The 18735-nt window shown below is 49.0% G+C and overlaps 1 protein-coding gene across 1 annotated transcript in view; it reads left to right on the forward strand.

Annotated features, from left to right (window-relative positions):
• The first annotated feature begins 2766 nt into the window (after positions 1-2766).
• The window catches only part of GRIK5 (glutamate ionotropic receptor kainate type subunit 5), a 92448-nt gene continuing 76479 nt past the window's right edge, over positions 2767-18735 (forward strand). Inside the window, exon 1 of the mRNA XM_083515785.1 lies at positions 2767-3963. The gene's annotated coding sequence lies outside the window, so the exon portion shown is untranslated. The remainder of the gene's footprint in view (positions 3964-18735) is intronic.

Below are 18735 nucleotides of genomic sequence, written 5' to 3' on the forward strand. Positions count from 1 at the left end.
TAAATTTACAGGTGTCTCATAGGAATTCCAGGCAGGGGCAGGGAGGACCTACAAAACTCCAACCCTTTTGGATGGCAGTCCTACAAGAAATATGCAAAATAACTACACAGGTATTGGAAGCCACTCCAGAACTAACAGGTGAAATCATTAGTGATACATTGGGCAATGGATACAGGACATAATATTGAATTGGCAGCATGGGAAAGGTTATGGAACGTTGATTTGGAATTTACACCGTGTAATGTGATAAAAGAAAATTATATGAAAATGGTGTATAGATGGTATCTGACTTCTAGTAAATTAGCAAAAATATATGTCGGAATCGGATACCTGTTGGAAATGTAAAGAGAAGGAGGGTAATTTTTATTCCATATGTGGTGGTCATGTAAAGTAGCAAAAGCTTTCTGGAAAATGATTTATAAGGAATTGGAAAAAAAAATCTTGAAGATAACTTTTGTTTTAAAAAACCCCCAGAAGCATTTCTTTTATGAATACTTAGTGGAGAGGTACCTAAAGAACAGAATTTTTTTTTATGTATTCTACTACAGATGCCCAAATGATTTATGCCCAAAGGAGGACTGGCAAACAAAATTGATGGAATACGCAGAGATGGGGAAGCTTATGGGAAGAATAAGAAACCAAGAAGATAGACGTTTTAAAACAGAATGGGAAAATTTATTGATTAATTGAAAATACATTGTAAACAACTTAAAATATTAGCAGGGCTGACATTAGGGTTGCCATATTCTCAAAAGTGAAAATCCAGACAAAGGTATTGAGTTTTGGGGGGGAACATCTCCCTCCCAAAATACGTTTTTGGGCTTTTCTTTATTTTTATTTTAACCATTAAAAAAAACAAATCACTCTATGCACGTTTGGGTTTTCCCAGTTTCTTCAGCTGTCCAGACACCATTTTGCAGCCCAATTCCTGGATGTGTCCAGGAAAACCCAGACTCATGCAGTAAGAAATAATAAAATGAGAACATAAGTGAAAATTCATAAACGGGTTTGAACTGGAAAAGCTGTAGTAAAAAAGATATAAACTAAGTAAATGGAGAAAGGAGGGGAGGGAAGTTGAAAGAAACGTAGACTAACTTTGTTGGGATTTTTGCTTAAAATCTTTGTAAAATGTGAACATGAAAAATGTACTGGCCCTACTGAATATTTTCCAAGACGGGAATGCTCACTCACACTATAAAGAGCTTATAACCCACCTACTCTCAACAGCCAGAAGCATCATAGCTGGACCCTGGAGAGACCTGTTGACTTATGGACCGCTCTGTCACAAAGTACTGCAATGGCAAATGCCTTTCAGTTGCACAGATTCATGGCGAACAATCTGTTTGCCAGTCAGTGGCCATAAGGCATAATGGCTAAATGGAAACGTTTAAGTTTATGACAGCACACAATGGGAGAAAGGCTTTATTGCCAAGGATGAGGAAGCTGTGAGCCTCTCGGTCCTGTTGGCATCCCAATTCCCAACAAATCCCAGCTGGAACAGCCAGTGGGCAGGAATGGTAAGCGGTGTGGCCCGACCACATCTGGAATGGCAGGCTGCAGTTTATCCCTCACGGAGCTACAGTTCCCAGCGTCCTTAACAAACTACTTGGAGGGAAGCCACAAGCTTTAAATGTATGGGGCGGATGTGACCTAGGATGGAGGATACAGGTGCGAGAATGCGAAGAAAGCAGCTTCCTGTACAAAGGTAGTATTTGCATTCGTAGCTCTAACCCCCAGTTGCCTCTGGCCTGGCCCACCACTGGCACATGGCCCCTGGAAAGTTGCCCATAAAGGATTGTGGCCCTCAAGCTGACGAAGATTCCTCACCATGCTATGACATAGTTTGGGGTGTGTGACCATGATGTGCCAACCAGTGTCTGCCTGCATTCCTTTTACCAAGTTGTGTTTTCTTTTCTGTCTCCTCTTTTTCTTGCCTTTAGTAGCTTCCTTGACTCTGCTGCTTAACCACACTGGCATCCTCTTGGCCCATTTGGATACCTTCTAGCAGAGCTTCTCTTATTGTTGTGGTTTTGAATCATGCCAAGCATTCTGGAGAGATGTGATCCTCTTGACTTTCCTCTTTTTGAAGTCAAATGCGATTTGCGTGGGACTCTCTTGGCAACGGTCTGTTCAGGACATCTAATGAAAAATAAAAGCCTACTATCTAGTTTGGAAAAGGGTCTGTTCATTTTTCCCTATAGGTTCCAGCCGCTTCTGGAGATATCGCCGCCAAACATGGCGCCAGGGTTCCTGCGGTGGGGGCAGCGGAACTCATCAACGTTGGGTGCCAGCTGCCATTTTGAACCAAGATGGCGGACCAGAATGTGACTTGGGCGTGACTTTACACAATCTTTGGCGCGAGGGATCCAAACTAAAACGATAAACGCTATCCATTAAAAAAACCTCGCAACCTTATTTGGTTTCTAAACATAGTTGTTTAGTGCCGGTAATTCCCAACATAGTAAAAAAAAAAAAAAAGATGTTGATGATGCAAGGCGGTGGTAAAAGGAGAGGCAGTTTGCACATGCTCAGAGGCACTCTTGCTATGTGCAATCTTTACCTCCTAAAGCTGTGCGTCGGTGTGTGTGTGGTGGTGGTGGGGAACAGGTGTCTGGGTACACATCGAAGCTTAGGTTCACAGATGCGCGCGCGCAATCCCGCTCCTCGCGGGCCGCCGGAGTGAGTCCGGATTGCAGCGAGCCTCATCAAGATTCTGTGCGCGCCGGCGAAGCGATGCAGCGCATGCCAATGCGCCTCTCTCCTCTCCCTCCTCCGACGCCGACGCCGCGCTCCCCTCCCCAAGTCAACCACCCCCTCCCAGCAGTGGGAGCTTGATGAGAGGGAGAGAAAAAGGCAGTGCTGCCGCCGGCCAACGCCCCTCCCAGCCTCGACACCCCCAAAGGGACACCCCCCCAGCCTAGCCACCTCCGCTTCCGCGCATCGCCCACCCCCTCTCTCCACGGGGGTGTAGCAGGATAACGGGAGGGCGGAAGAAGAAGGAAGGAGCGTTTCGGCTGCTGCGGCTTTGGCAGCCAACAGATCGCAGCCTCTGGCCTCCCCCGCCTGGCTTTGGGGGGTGGGTGGTAACGGGGGGGGGGAGGAGGGGGCCAACCGGAGAGATCTCGTTCCTTCCCATCACCACCCCTCAGGAGGACCATCCAGACGTGGACCGCGGATCTTCGCCCCTCCACTTCGCTTGCCGCCGCCGCCGAATGATTGAAGAATCGTAGAAAGAGAGAGAGAGAAAGAGAGAGAGAGAGAGAGAGAAGGGGGGGCGCTGCGTCTCTCCCACCCAATTTGCAGAAGGAGGCTCGACGTTTGCTCCCAGAATCCGGAGGAATTGGGGGGGGTGAGCCAGAAGAAGACAGCGTTCGATTACAGAGGAGGGGGTCCGGGAAGGGGGTCCTACCCCCCCACCCCCCGAAAAGGGGGGTGCTGCATCCTGGAGAGACGGACATGGGGAGTTTCCTATTTTATGGGCAGTTCTCCCCCCCTGGACAGGAGGGGGCCTGCGAGGCTTTGACTCCTGAGACATCTGATTAGCCCCCCCCCCTTCCTCCAACAACCCCACACGACCCTGAACTTGCTGTGCACCACGGTTTGGCTGCAAGGGGCTGGGGGGGCCAGGCCCCCTGGGAGCAAAGGACCCCTCTTGTCTCACTCTCCCTCCCCCCAACCATTTTCTTCTCTTGAGCCTTGCGGTACTGGGGCTGTTTTCTGGATGGAGAGGTGATCCGAGAGTTCTCCAAGGATACTCCGTGGAAGGGAGATTCTGAGGGAGCCGAGATCTGGAGAGTGTACGCTTTTATTTTCCAGAGAAATATACATATATATAAATTAAAGAAAGGGGTGGGGGAGAACGGCCTCTCCCCAAGGAAGACCACAGAGGAGAGTGGGCCTCCCCCCCTCGAAGAGGGGGAGCTGCAAGGAGACAGAGGCCGGGGGGCGCAGTTCACGGATTCCGTAAGTGGGGAGCACTTCGCTCTTACATTTCTTCGGGGGGGGGGGATGTGGGGCAAAAGAGGGTGCCTCTGTGTTTGTTGTCCCCCTTTCCTCGCTCCCTCGGATGTGGCCTCCGTCCAAGGGCCCTACAGGCATATGTGAGGGTGATGGGGGGAAATTGGTGGGTCTTGGTGGGCAGGGATCAGAAGGGGGTGTTTGGATTTGGGGCTGGAGGGTGGGTGGGTTGCCTTTCAGATTGCTGTGTTTGGGCTGAGTGGTTGGGTGGCTCGACGGAGACGTACGCCGTAGAAGGTGGTGGAACTGGGTGAAATGGGTTTTTGGGGTGAGTGGGTGGGGGTCGTGGAGAGGGGTGGGGAGATGCCACACGAAGATGCAGTTTATCTTCCCATCTGCCCACCCTCCTGCACCATCCACCGCTTGCCATAGATCATGTCTTTCCCCTCCTAATCTCGCCTCGCATCCCATCTCCCCACCAAAAAAACCCCCAATGAATTATTACATTTGAGCCGCACGCTCACCGCTGCTTTAGAAAAAGACTTATTTACAGCAGCCCAATACCCCAGGGCTTCCCCCTCCCCACTGCCTCTCCCTCGCCTTCCTAGGCTTTCTGGCTCCCTCAATCTAGGCCAGAGAGCTCTCTTGGTCTCCCAGTTGGCCTAGGTTGTTTCTGTTAGCCAGGCCCATCAGCCGAGGCCAGAGCCCTCCCTTCTCCTTGTTAATGGAGGGGATGGTGCAGGTGGGTGGCATCGGACAAATCCAGGGGCTTTTCCAGCCCTGTAGGCAAGGCCGACAGACTCTCGGTTGGAGAGCAGAGATCTGGGGATAGCTTAGGAATACATGTGTCGGAGATGGGTTTAAGCCTGCACAAGTTTCTAGCCCACATTGTGTGTGTATTCATTAGTGTACTTGCTCACAACTGGCTGCTACACCAGTCTTTTTTGGCATATTGGTGGTCTAAGGGGCGGAAAGAAAGAAAGGGCCAACTCTGTTTCAGGATACAAAGGCTCCGTTGCCTCTAGGCCATTCTTAGTTGCCACGGGCTGCACAAAGTCTGCCTGCCTGCGCAAGTCTCCTTCACTCCCTGTATAATTTTTAAGAAACACTTCTCTCATTCTGTCCCCTTTCCTGGCTCTTCTGCAAATCTCTGTCTGTGTGTGAGAACAGAACCATCAGAAGCTTCCCAGCTTCGCCCACCATGCATTGCTCTGGTAATCCTCACAACAGCCCTGGGAGGCAGGCCTCTGTTGCTATAATTTCAAGGTCCATTCTTCTCAAGTTATACTTTAGGCCCACAGACATTCCCTGCTCTGTTTCCAGCTCCTTCACCTCACTCCTTGTTTCCTTCCTCCTTCAGAAGGTCTCCTGAGGTCTCTCCATCTTCTGACGTCTTCTTTTGCATCCTCTCAAGCCTCTTCGCCACAGTCCCAATCTTTCTGCCCAGGACACCTGCTTGGGCAACTCTTGGGTTCAACCCCCCCCCCCGTTCCATAACACCGGATATTCTCCCTGGTATCTCCAGCTCCCCCTCCCCAGGTTCCCACAACCCCACCTTCTTCTCCGAATCTTCCCCATGCAAAACAGAGGAAGGCTTTTGAGACTTAGGAAGCAGCCTGCCATCAGCCAGACTATTTGTTCACATAACCCAGGGCTGCCTGCTCAGACTGGCAGTCGCACTCTCGCATCTCAGGCAGAGGTCTTTCCCACCGTGGGCTGCCTGATCCCTTTCTAACTGGAGATACAAGGGATTGAACCCCTGGACCTTGTTCCTGTAGAGCAATGAGTTATGGTCCCACCCTCAAGCTCCCATCCCACACTGACCCCACATTGGGTCTCTTAATGCGGGCTTCCTACTGGGACACCTGGTTGGCCACGGTGAGGACAGGATGCCTGATCCTGCAGGGATATTCTTGCATTGTTCCTTACAAACCCACCTACATGTCTGGAAGCAGCAATGACCAAGGATGGGGCATCATTAACGACTGTGTGGAAGAGGGAAATTCAGCGAGCTGAAATTCTCTCTCTTGCACAACTGCTGTAGGTACAGTTGGGAACCTTCTCTTCCTCTGTCCATCCTAATAGGGACCCCCTTTCTTCCCAATCTCCCACCGACACCTCTCCCCAAACCGAACCATTATGAAGCACCCCCTGTGACCTCTCCTGCCATCAGTTACCTTGCATTCCTGCTATTGCAACCTCCTGCATAAGCTCCCTGCTTCCTCCTCCATCCATGGCCGTGTTTCCTTTATCCAGCATCCACCTCCTTGCTCCTAACCCAACTTGCTTGGTTGGTTCTTTGTTGTCATCCCAGCCTGCCTCCATTCTCCCAATCTGCCCCTAGGCAAGCCACTATCTCCTCCTCCTGTGGTACCCTTTGCTCTCCCCCCAACATACTTCCATCCTCCTTGTTTGCTCCTTGGATGTAACCCTTGCCTCTCTCTGTGTGTGTGTGTGATGATGTGACCTCTCTCGCGCGCCTGAATCCCTTCCTTTGAATCTCACACCCAACACTCTTTGCTTTCCATTAGGAGCCGGCTCTACCATTGCTTAGCAGGGTGAAGCGGCCCAACTCAGGTAGCAAATTTATTTGGTGGAGGTTGGCGGGAAGAGCAGCAAATTGTTTACGGCTTAGTTGGCGCCCACCATGGTGGGCCCTAAAAGTCAACCGAGGAGGCTTTCTTATTCGGATATCATGTGGCTTCCACACGGTGCCCTGTGCCCGCTTGCTTCCCTCTTTTCCTTCTCTCCAGTGCCCGCCTCCTTCTCCTCTCCTGACCAGCTGGAAATTTTGGACCCCCTGTGCCCTATTTCCACCCCGTTTCCTCCCTGCCCCTTTCTGTCTTGGGTGCGCAGCAGCCTTGCCGAGCAGCTGTTGAGGCCGCGGGTGGCGGTTGGTGAGGAGAGGGGTAGAGCTCTGCCCCTGCCAGCCCCAGTTAGCATCTCCCCATCCCCCTGGCAGCTTCACCAAGCTCCGTGGCAAGAGACGGAAACGGATCCCAGACAGGGACCCAATTGCTGTGACAGCCACAGCAGATTTGCCGAGGCCTGGGTGTCGCAGCCTTCCTGGGGCTTTGGTGGAGTGTGGTGGTGGTGGGGGGGAGGAAATGGGGTGGGGGGCCAGGGAGGTGCACGGGTTTGTGTCTCTCTCTCTGTGTTTAACGTCTCTCTGTGTGGCTCGGGTGCTACACAGGAAGCGAAAGGGAAAGGACAGTGGCGTTTCTGGGTGCCAGGGAGATCAAAAAGGTCTTATTTCCTTATCCAAGCTTTCCTTGCTCAGTTTGCTGGGAGGAAAAGGAGTTGTTTTATTCAGGGGGAGTTTTTCCTGGGGAAGAAGGGATGGGAAGCAGCAAGGAAAACGCAAGCATCTGAGGCTGGAGGGTGCCAGTGTTGAGCTCTGGGTCCTCAGCAACAACTTGGCTGTTTGTTTGCAGTCTGTTGTGGCGCCTGCTTAGGAAATGTGCATGTTTCGTGGCCTGGCTTGTCTCCATGACTGCATTCACACGCTCCATTTGAAGCACTATAAACTGTCATGGCTTCCCCCAAAGAATTCTGGGAACTGCAGGTCCCAGAGTGGAATAATGACCATTCCCTCTTCCCAGGGAATTCTGGGGATTGTAGCTCTGTTAGCGGGGTAGTGCGGTCTCCTGACAACTCTCAGCACCCTTAACAAACTACAGCTCCCAGAATTCATTGGGAGGGGGAGCCACAACTGTTTAAAGTGGTATCACGGTGGTTTAAATGTTTGGTGTGACCATGGTTCAAGAGTTGGAATTCTTAATGGAGATAAGTCTTTCCCCCAGTGTAGGACTGGAGTGTAGGAAGTCTGGCCCTCCAGAGATGCTGCTGGACTACAACTCCCATCATCCCCAGCCGTCATGGCCAATGCCGTCTGCGAGGCCACAGCATTCCCCAATCTTCTCTGTGGGTCTAGGCTGGGCCTGCTGGTTTTGTGACTCTACAGTTCACCAGCAGCGGAGAAACATCTCTGCTTTGCTTTGCCCGAGATGGCAAAGATGGGGCAGTGTTGTTGAGCATTTTGCGGCTGCAATAAATCAGGGGTGGGGGCTGCAATTCAGCTTGATGGGTCGTGTTCAGCAGGCACAGCTGGTGGGCACAGGGATGCTTGTGACTTTGGACACTGGTGGCGATTTTAGGGCCCACCACAATAGGAGATCAACATGTGCGCTGTGCTGGGAAAACGATCCAGAACATCTCCCTGAAACGCTACGCGGTGTCCATTTCTTTCTCGACCACCTCCTTCTGAATCCCTATTCCCAGACCGCAGGTTTTTATCCAAGAAGTATACCCCTCAGCCCCCATCGCAAAAATACCAAAGTCCCAGCACTGACATCTGCCTGGGGCTCTATTTATCCCTTGTTATTCTTGTCCTTCTCCTTTTGTTTTGTCTCCGACAGCCAACGTTTAGACTGTAAGTTGCTTGGGGCACAGACTTATCTGCCTGCTGTCCTCAGGTACATTGATGGTTCTAGAGAGGAATGTTCCCCTTAACTTGAAAGAGTTTGAGGCATGCAGTTGTAGTCTAGTTTTGCCCTAATGAGAATAAGCCCAACTCCTTTTCTTCTACACATGCAGTAAAATGTGTTGGGAATGAGGTGGTAGAGTCCTTGAATGGGAGAGGACTGTACCACTTCTCAGGCTGCAGGTAGCAATTGCTTCCCTAAATGATGGGGAAACCCCTATCAACCCCCCCCCCAAAAAAAAAACCACCACCTAAAGCAAAACATCAGATTGTTCATAATAAGCCTTAACAGTTCAAAAGACATAAGATAAGTTTTCCCCAACCTGGTGTCTTCCAAAGATTTTGGACCAGAACTCCCATCGTTCCCTGCCGGCGTAGCTGAGCATTGTAGCCCAAAACTCCCAGAAGCTGGGGAAGGCTGAGTAGGAGTTCAGAAATGTAACGTTTATATGCACTGATAAAAAATTCAGACTTAACAAGTGGAAAATCTAGAGCGGTGATCTTCAGCTTCTCCAGACTGGAAGCCCACCTCTGATTCCTAACCTGCAATGTGGGACCAGCTTTCCCACATTCTCTTTTGATCTATACTTACTATAATATGCTAATGAGGCATATTATTGGATCTTGAAATGGCAATTCACAGAGCAATGGACACAGTGGTATCTTAGCATTAGTACTAAATGAAAACCAGCAAGAAATTAACTTCCCCCTGATTCCAGCCCTACTGCAGGAAGTGGAGTGAGGCTGATGTTTTTATCCCTGCTTTTTCTACCCTCCAACATTTCTCCGATGAAAATAGGGACATCCTGTTCTGTTGTTGCTGTTGGACTGCCTTCAGATGTCTTCTACAGGTTGTATCTCCTTGGCCTGGAGGTTGTATAACTCCATGCCCTCCAACATTTCTCCAATGAAAATAGGGATGTCCTAAAGAAAAGCGGGACGTTCTGGGATCAAATTGGAAAACCGGATGGCTTCTGTAAATCCGGGTCCGTCCCTGGAAAATAGGGGCACTTGGAGGGTCTGTAAACTCTCATATCCTGTAGCCAGACTTCTGCCGTCACTTCCTGGGTCCCCTTGTTACTGCCATGATGTCAGCTGCTGGGCAACCAAGCTACCTGCAGAAGGAGACACTTTGGCATTACAATCCCCAAGTACTTCCATTCTGGGGGAAGTCTAGAAAGCCATCGAGACAGACTGGAAAACAAGCAGAGTGTCCCTTGTTCCATTGAAAAGCTTCCTCACTAAAGACGTAGCTCTAGGAAGGTGGGCCACGTGGCTGGTCAGAAATGCTGTTCTTATTGGGAAAAAAGGCTCTTGACTATCACTTGACCCATCATGAAAATGAATGCCTTGTCTGAAGAAGATGTTCTAGCCCAGAAACTGTATGAAATGCTCCTTTGGTTTGGTCAGCCTTAGCTTGGAGTCCAACATGGCAGTATCAGCATTGTCGCGACCCATCTGGGATGGCTTCACTTCCTCCCTGTGGGTCCTGAGCCACTGGTGGAAGATCTCTGATGCTGAACAGAACAATCCATCAGTTTATTTAAAAAGCATGCTGTGCAAGGGAAATCTCACAGCAGGTTGAAAACAGTTGTACAGTGGTACCTGGGGTTACAGACGCTGCAGGTTACAGACTCCGCTAACCCAGAAATAGTACCTTGGGTTAAGAACTTCGCTTCAGGATAATAATAATAATAATAATAATAATAATAATAATAATAATTTATTATTTATACCCCGCCCATCTGGCTGGGCTTCCCCAGCCACTCTGGGCGGCTTCCAAAAGAATATTAAAATACTATGATACATCAAACATTAAAAGCTTCCCTAAACAGGGCTGCCTTCAGATGTCTTCTAAAAGTCTGGTAGTTGTTGTTCTCTTTGACATCTGGTGGGAGGGCGTTCCACAGGGAGGGCGCCACTACCGAGAAGGCCCTCTGCCTGGTTCCCTGTAACTTGGCTTCTCGCAGTGAGGGAACCGCCAGAAGGCCCTCGGTGCTGGACCTCAGTGTCTGGGTAGAACGATGGAGGTGGAGACGCTCCTTCAGGTATACTGGACCGAGGCCGTTTAGGGCTTTAAAGGTCAGCACCAACACTTTGAATTGTGCTCGGAAACGTACTGGGAGCCAATGTAGGTCTTTCAAGACCGGTGTTATATGGTCTCGGCGGTCGTTCCCAGTCACCAGTCTGGCTGCTGCATTCTGGATTAGTTGTAGTTTCCGGGTCACCTTCAAAGGTAGCCCCACGTAGAGCGCATTGCAGTAGTCCAAGCGGGAGATAACCAAGCGGGATGAGAACAGAAATCGTGTGGCAGCAGCGGGAGGCCCCATTAGCTAAAGTGGTACCTCAGGTTAAGAACAGTTTCAGGTTAAGAACGGACCTCCAGAACGAATTAAGTTCTTAACCCGAGGTACCACTGTATAAAGCTTCAATAATGTTGAGTGAGGCCCTGAAGATTGTTCTTCCAGGTTCAGGCATGGATTTGCTTACTTCTTCTCACTGCTACAGATAGTAAGCAACACCTCTGCCAGTGATAACTGTTGGGATTTTATCCTCCATTAGATATTTAACATACAATTGAACTGACCTTCCTGGTAGTTTGGTCAGCAAAAGGCCCATCCATCCATCCATTGATTGATTAAGCAACCAGTTAATTAATTAACTAAAGGGGAGTACCATGTATGCCACTTTGAGCTTCCTTGAAGAAAAGTGTGAGATAAAAATGCAATAAGTAAATAAGCAAGTAATATAATGAATATAATTTATGCTGCTGAACTCCAGCACAGAAAATGCAGAACGGAAAGGGCACGGAAAGTATTTTCTTTCTATAAAATCGTGGTTATGATAGGATAAACAGGGTGCAGCAGAAGGGGAGAAACAACAACGCCATGGGAAAAGGGGTGGGAAGTCAACAAAAATAAAAGAAAAGATGAAATTGTGTTTTGGCTGTATATGCTAAAAATGTTGAAACATAATAAAATATAACGGAAGGAAGGGAAAGAAAGTAAGTTCTTTATCACTAGGGAGGTGAAATCCCTGTCAAACTTCATGTCTCTCTCTCCCCCCCCATTAGCTATGAGACGGTGGACTGGAAATAGTGGAGGGTTTAAGGGACATGTTTACTTCCTGCAGTGGTGGCTTGCGGTATACCATGGAAAACGAGAGGGCCGGCTGGTCATTTTGGGATAGTTCTTCCTGCCTGATTTGCCAAGATGCAGACTGTAGAACAGGATTGTGCTCAGATGGCATATTGAGCGGGGCATGCAGACTGGAGCAGATCATGCGTTGATGCTTGCTTGAAGACTTGCGTGTGATTTCTTGGTTTCTAACATTTTTTCCCCCTCGGGGGCAGCGGCTGGATGTAGTGGAATTGATGGGTGCTGCCGCCTTGATGCTGCGAAGCTCCCGGAGAAGGGAGTTGTCATAGAGAGCTCTGGGTTTCCTTTTCAAATACTGTATCTGTGGCAGAGGAAATCAGATTGCATTTCTCCAGTACTGGCATTTTTAGGGTGCCAACTTGACTTGCAACAGGGCTAGTTTTGTAATACCAGGCATCCGTGCTTGGACTGGAATATTTTTTAAAGAGAGAGCTTCAGAGCATGTGCAGAATGGCCTCTCACTGCAAACTGGCCACAGTCGAAGCACATCTGCACTTTCAAATTTTCCCTGCTTTTGCCACTTTGTCCTCTGTGCCCAACATATCAGTCGATAGGAATGCTCTGTCCCTCCTCTGTGAGCTTGCATGCATGTGGCTACTAGGCTAGAGTGCTTCATTCATTCATTTGTGTAATATATTTATGTCTTGCCTTTCTTCCGAGCTGGGATTCCAGGCGGCTTACAACATTTAAAAATGCATATATAAATTAGAAAAATGCAAACTGGTTAGAAACAAAAGTTAAAACACATCAGAGCGCATTTAGAACCAGCAATTGAAATCCACCTTGCCTCTAGAGCAGCCCTGATCCTTGGTTTCCAAAGGTCTGCCTGAACAGGAAGGATAACAAAGAGGGAGCCAGTCTAACCTCTCTTGGGAGCGAATGCCGCAATATGGGAACAGCCACCGAAAAGGCTCCTTCTCATGTCATCACCAACCGAGCTTCTGATGTTGATGGGACCGAGAGGAGGTGCTCACCTGGGCATCTTAGCACCAGGGCAGGTTCATATAAGGAGATATGATCTTTCAGGTAGCCTAGGCCCAAGTTGTATATGCAGAGCTGACCTCAAGGATTTGGCTTTCAGGCTCCCTGATCCAGTGACTGGGTAGAAACTGCTGTTGTTTACAACAGGAGTTTCATTGCCATTGAGGTGGCATACCTGTGTCTCAGTTGGAATGGAAGTGAGGACCAAGGCCTTACCCGCACTTGTCTTTTGCCCTGTTCTTTCCAGGCCCAGCTTCACGCCAGGAGAAGGAAAGCTGGTCCTAAACCTCTGCTGCCTTGCAGGATATCTTCAGGAGAATAAATGCCCAAGGAATAAACCCTTAGTCCCTAAGACGGTTGGATGGCACCTTGTACACCTCCTTCCGCAACTCCACTTCAGTGAGGCTGAGAGGGGGGTCTTGTCATGTGGGCAACCCAGGACCTCCATGCACACCGTCCAAGCTTGCACCCCGAGGAGGTCACTTTGGCATTGGTAACACAGAGGTTCAATTTCACCCCCGGAGGCCAGTGTGGTGTAGTGGTTAAGAGTGGTAGTCTCGTAATCTGGTGAACCGGGTTCGCGTCTCCGCTCCTCCACATGCAGCTGCTGGGTGATCTTGGGTCAGTCACACTTCTCTGAAGTCTCTCCGCCCCACTCACCTCACAGAGTGTTTGCTGTGGGGGAGGAAGGGAAAGGAGATTGTTAGCCGCTTTGAGACTCTTCCGGGTAGTGATAAAGCGGGATATCAAATCCCAACTCCTCCTCCTCCTCCTCTTCTTCTTCTTCTTCTCCTTCTCCTTCTCCGTCTCCTTCTCCTTCTCCTCCTCCTCCTCCTCCTCCTCCATTGTCTCTCAAGACAGATGGCTGCCAACACTTTATCTGACTTAATATAAGGCAGCTTCTGTAGCTTGTGAACCCCCCGTTTCCAAACTGAAGTGGTAAAGGGTGAAGGGATGTCTTCAAGGAAAGCATGTTTTACAGGAGTTGGGATATTAGTCTGCTTTGATCATTTGCAAGACTTCAGCCCTTCTGTAAGTGCAGGAGCTGAGGAGAGCAGCATGGGCAAAGTGGTCTCGGTTGTCCCTTGATAGCTGAACTCCTAGGACTGGGAAATCTTTATAAACAATTACTGTATATGTAGATATACGCATGCTGAGTTTGATGATCTGTCTGTTGAGCCTGTACATAAGTAAAGCCCCTACGTTGCAGGGTGAAGGTTAAAGATGCTTGTTGGGTCTGGGAAGGGTAAAGGCCACAGGTCTAGGGAATGAATCTGCGCAGGGGGACGAAGCCACTACCAGCATCTCCGTAAGCTGATTATCTCTGCAGCCTTTTCCTTGCTAGGATTGCAGCTGGGAGCGCAGGAGGCCTTTGATCCCATTAAACTCTTACCAGGGCTTTGCCCACAGCTAATCGGGGACTTCCTGCTAAGAACCGCTGTAATACAACATACCTCCGAACATTTGACGGAGGAAACGAGCCAGGTTTAGGGTCTCTTTTTCTCACCACCAGCTCAGTATGGGCTGGGCAGGGCTTTGAGAAAAGCCTTCTAGACTGTTGAAAAAAAGGAATCTAGCACACGACCCGCAGCTGTGGCTTGCCAGGGGCTGAACTGATGTGGTTAAGTTTTGCACACACACCCTCTCTCTCTGCAGCTGCCATGCGCTCATGGGGTGAAACGATCCCTCGGCTGAGTAGCATAAGGAATTGGCAATGTTTCAGGGGCTCAGTCCAGTTCCCCGTAACAGTATAACCCCACCCATGCTTTTTATGCACATCACTTACTTCCTGCGCCCCCCAAGTGTGATATAGGTAAAGGGTACTTGAACCTTCTCCTTGGTTCCACAGGGCGGGCGCCACTACCGAGAAGGCCCTTTGCCTGGTTTCCTGCTTGGGACGTGGGTGGCGCTGTGGTCTAAACCACAGAACCTAGGGCTTGCTGATCAGAAGGTCGGTGGTTTGAATCCTCTTGAGGGGGTGAGCTCCTGTTGCTCTGTCCCTGTTCCTTCCAACCTAGCAGTTCGAAAGCACGTCAAAGTGCAAGTAGATAAATAGGTACCGCTCCGGCGGGAAGGTAAACGGTGTTTCCGTGCGCTGCTGTGGTTCACCAGAAGCGGCTTAGTCATGCTGGCCACATGACCCGGAAGCTGTCTGCAGACAACCCTGGTTCCTTCAGCCAGTAAAGTGAGATGAGCGCCTTAACCCTAGAGTCGTCCGTGACTGGACCTAACGGTCAGGGGTCCCTTTACCCCTGGATTAACTGGAGCATTCATAGCCTGCCCCTCCAGTGTAAATACAGGGTGGATTAACTGGATTAACTGGAGCATTCATGGATTAACTGGAGCATTCATAGCCTGCCCCTCCAGTGTAAATACAGGGTGGCTAGGACTGTACAAAAGTTGCAATTTCATAAATAAGTTTTTAGATATTTTTACTTGGGTTTTTTTCTTTTAAAAAGATTAGGTCTCTAGTAGGGCTGAGTGATAGGTGGTTTTCAACATCGTGATATATCACCGGCTAAACATCACGATACAGTGGAACCTCGGTTGTCAAACGTAATCCATTCCAGAGGACCGTTTGACCTCCGAAACGTTTGGCAACCGAGGCGCAATTGACAGTCGCCAATTGCAATTGAGAAAATGGAGAAATGCACCTCGGAAGCCGTTTGACTTCCGAGGCACGTTTGAAAACGGAAGCATCCAATTCTGGGTTATTGGTGTTCGAAAGCCGAAACTTTCGACTTCCGAAGCGTTCGACAACTGAGGTTCCATTGTATACCGATATATCACAATATCTGAAATAAGGATAGAGCTACACGTAGGGACGCGGGTGGCGCTGTGGGCAAAACCTCAGCGCCTAGGACTTGCCGATCGTATGGTCGGTGGTTCGAATCCCCGCGGCGGGGTGAGCTCCCGTCTTTTGGTCCCAGCTCCTGCCCACCTAGCAGTTCGAAAGCACCCTTAAGTGCAAGTAGATAAATAGGTACCACTTTATAGCGGGAAGGTAAACGGCGTTTCCTTGTGCTGCGCTGGTGCCGGCTCGCCAGAGCAGCTTCAAACAGCTAGCCATGTGACCCGGAAGTGTCTCCGGACAGCGCTGGCCCCCGGCCTCTTAAGCGAGATGGGCGCGCAACCCCAGAGTTGGACATGACTGGCCCGTACGGGCAGGGGTACCTTTACCTTTTACATAGAGGCATTGGCAAGCTTCAAGGTTTTTCTCGCATTATGATTTTTGCATAGCACACACACACACACACACACACACACACACACACACACGCACACATACAAACACACACCATGATTCGCAATCTATTGCCAGGTCAAAAATTATGAAACCAATATCACAATATGGACTTAAAACTGGTTTTGGATGATATATCACTATATCGCCCAGTGCTAGTCTCTAGCCCACAGATGGAGAACCTAAGCCCTTTGGACGCTGTTGGACTACAACTCCCATCACCCCTGACCATGCTTCTGGAGCTGATGGGAATTGTAGTCCAGCTACTTCAGGACGTTCCCCACAGGTTCCCCACATTTGCCTTATGGTTATGAAAGTTGGTTCGAAAGCTTGTGAGCAATATATTGTGTGGCATTTGTAAAGCCAAAAAGGAATTTGGTAGGGTTTCCAACAGAGGAAGACTTGAGCAGAGCTTCCGTGTCTTGCTGTGCTGTGTCTAGAAGCAGAATGAATTATAGAAAGTAAGGGAAGAGATATTCGAAGCTCCTTTGACCGGGGATCGCAGTGGGACCGGGAGGAAAATGAATTTGTGCATCCGCAGGCAGCAATTCTTCTATCATGCTGCCTCTATGTCTCTGAAAAACGGTTCTGGGCACACATGAGGATTATCTCACAAACACGATGACCGAGTGCTGAAGCCCCAAGCTGGTCACAACAGCACAGCTATAGCCACAAATAAGATGCCCTCTAGCTTGTGTCTGAATTATGTGCTCTATGGGCACCCATAAAGAGCAGACTCCCAGATTTATGCCTTGTCTTGTTTCGTGGGCACAGTTTAGGTAATAAGACGCTCCACCCCAGTGGTTTTCTCAAATGGAGTTTGGGGAAATCCCTGGGTTCATACTGGGGGTTCCTCAGGGACAAGATCAGTAATGGCAGACAAGTTTTACTGTCCCCCATTAACTAATCTCCCTCTGCATGAAGGGTTGCCATAAAGAAAAATCACCCTACTTGCCTGGACATTTTTGCCAATTCAGCAGAAATCCTCCCGGGTGCCATTTTGCAGCCCGATTCCCCGATGTGTCCGGGAAAACCTGGACTTTTGGCAGCCCTACCTGCATGCAAGCTCTGTGTGAAGCTAGACGAAAGAGTTTTCCGTTTTGGAGGTGCTTCGCAAAACGAATTTCCTATGGGCTTGCTTCGCAAGACGACAATGTCTTGCGAGTTCCTGCTGGTTTTTCCCCCCTCCCCCCTTTTTCTAAGCCGCTAAGCCGCTTATCAGCTGATCCGATCAGCAGATAAGCTGCTAAAAGCCGCTAAAAGCCGCTAAAAGCCGCTAAAAGCCGCTAATAGTGCTAATAGCGCTAATCTGCTAATCCTTCAATGGGCTTGCTTCGCAAGACGAAAAAACCGCTAGACGAAGAGAATCACAGAACGGATTCTTTTCGTCTTGCGAGGCACCACTGTATGTGTGAGTATGAAATATATGTATATCAGTGTGGAGTAGAGGTTCAAGTGTGGGACTACTGAACTAGGACCTGGGAGACCAGGCTTCAAATCCCCACCCAGCCCCGAATCCCACTGAGTGACTTTGGGCCAGTCACCGTCTCCCAGCCTGACCTACCTCACAGGGTTGTTGTGAGCACAAACTGGGGGGGACTGGGGGAGAAGTGTGTAAGCCACAGTGATCTCTTTGGAGAAAAGGTGGGACATAAATGTGTGTTTGTGTGGGTGCAGATACACTCAGATTAACTTAAAATTATTTTTAAAACAATTATTCTTTTTTAAAAAAACCAGATCCCAGAAACCCCCCCCTTTTTTGTTCCCTACAGGTTTGCCTCCCCTCTTCCCCAGTTTCCTCAGCACCATTTCCCTTTCTAATAGTGTCACTGTTAAGTTGTGGGTGAACATATCAGATGACACAGCGATTCTTCAAACAGCTCTTGTTTATTCACAGGCCAAAACAGAACTGAACTGAAGGGTTCAGCCAGCCTGCTTATGTAGAGCTCCACTACAACGCAACAGTAACAACTTTCTGTAACTATCCAATCACTGAACGTAACTTTCAATTCCTTATTTGCATATGTGGACCTGAGTGAAAACTATCTACAGTATCCCCCTGCTGGCCCAGGGTGAGAACTTCAGTACATAACAGTCACCTTCCACATACAGCTGCTTCTTGTCAGATTGGAACCTGAGTTCAAATCTATACTTTGCCATGAAGCTCACTGGGCAGCTGGGCAGAGCCAGTGGCTTTCTTTCAGTTTGACCTACTTCGCTGGGTGGTTGTTAGAGTAGTCAGATGTGAAAAAAGAAAAGAAAAGGATGGGGTTCCTGCACTCTTAAGAGTTGTATGGGGGAACGAGGGGGTGCACCATTTTACATTTTGTCTCAGGTAGCAGAATGTCTTGGGCCTCAGAATGGGTCACAGAATCCTCAATAGTGCAAAGTTTCTTCAGCAGACGGATCAATGTGGAAAAACTTCCATGAAAGTGGATATTCTGAAAAAACCAGTATTCTACCAAAGGAGAGAGGCATATTCCAGGCCGTGTATGCACTATTCATTTAAAGCACATTCAAAGGACGTTCATTCCCTCAAAGAATTCTGGGCAATGTAGTTTCCCCCCCTCACAGAGTTAGAATTCCCAGCAACCCTTAGCAAACCATAATGTTCAGAAATCTGTGAGGGAAATAATGTGCTTTGAATGTACTTTAAAGGTATCGTGTGTACACCCTAAGTCTCCGAAGGCTCTCTCAAATTGTGCATAATGTATTTTTGGTTAGGGTGCCTCTTCAGGATGGTTTAAAAAAAGAGAGCTTTTTTATTATTAAATTTCAAGTATAAGCAACATAAACAACTCCCACCCCCACAGATGAGTGCAATATATCATGTCTGTATTGAAAGCAACTCCAATCAAAACGTCCATCGCATTTAAGTGACTTTCCATAGATAGCTGTGAGATGCTGGCATG

This window comes from Podarcis liolepis, assembly GCF_965112155.1.
Source record: "Podarcis liolepis genome assembly, chromosome: 7".
In the NCBI taxonomy this organism is placed as follows: Eukaryota; Metazoa; Chordata; class Lepidosauria; order Squamata; family Lacertidae; genus Podarcis; species Podarcis liolepis.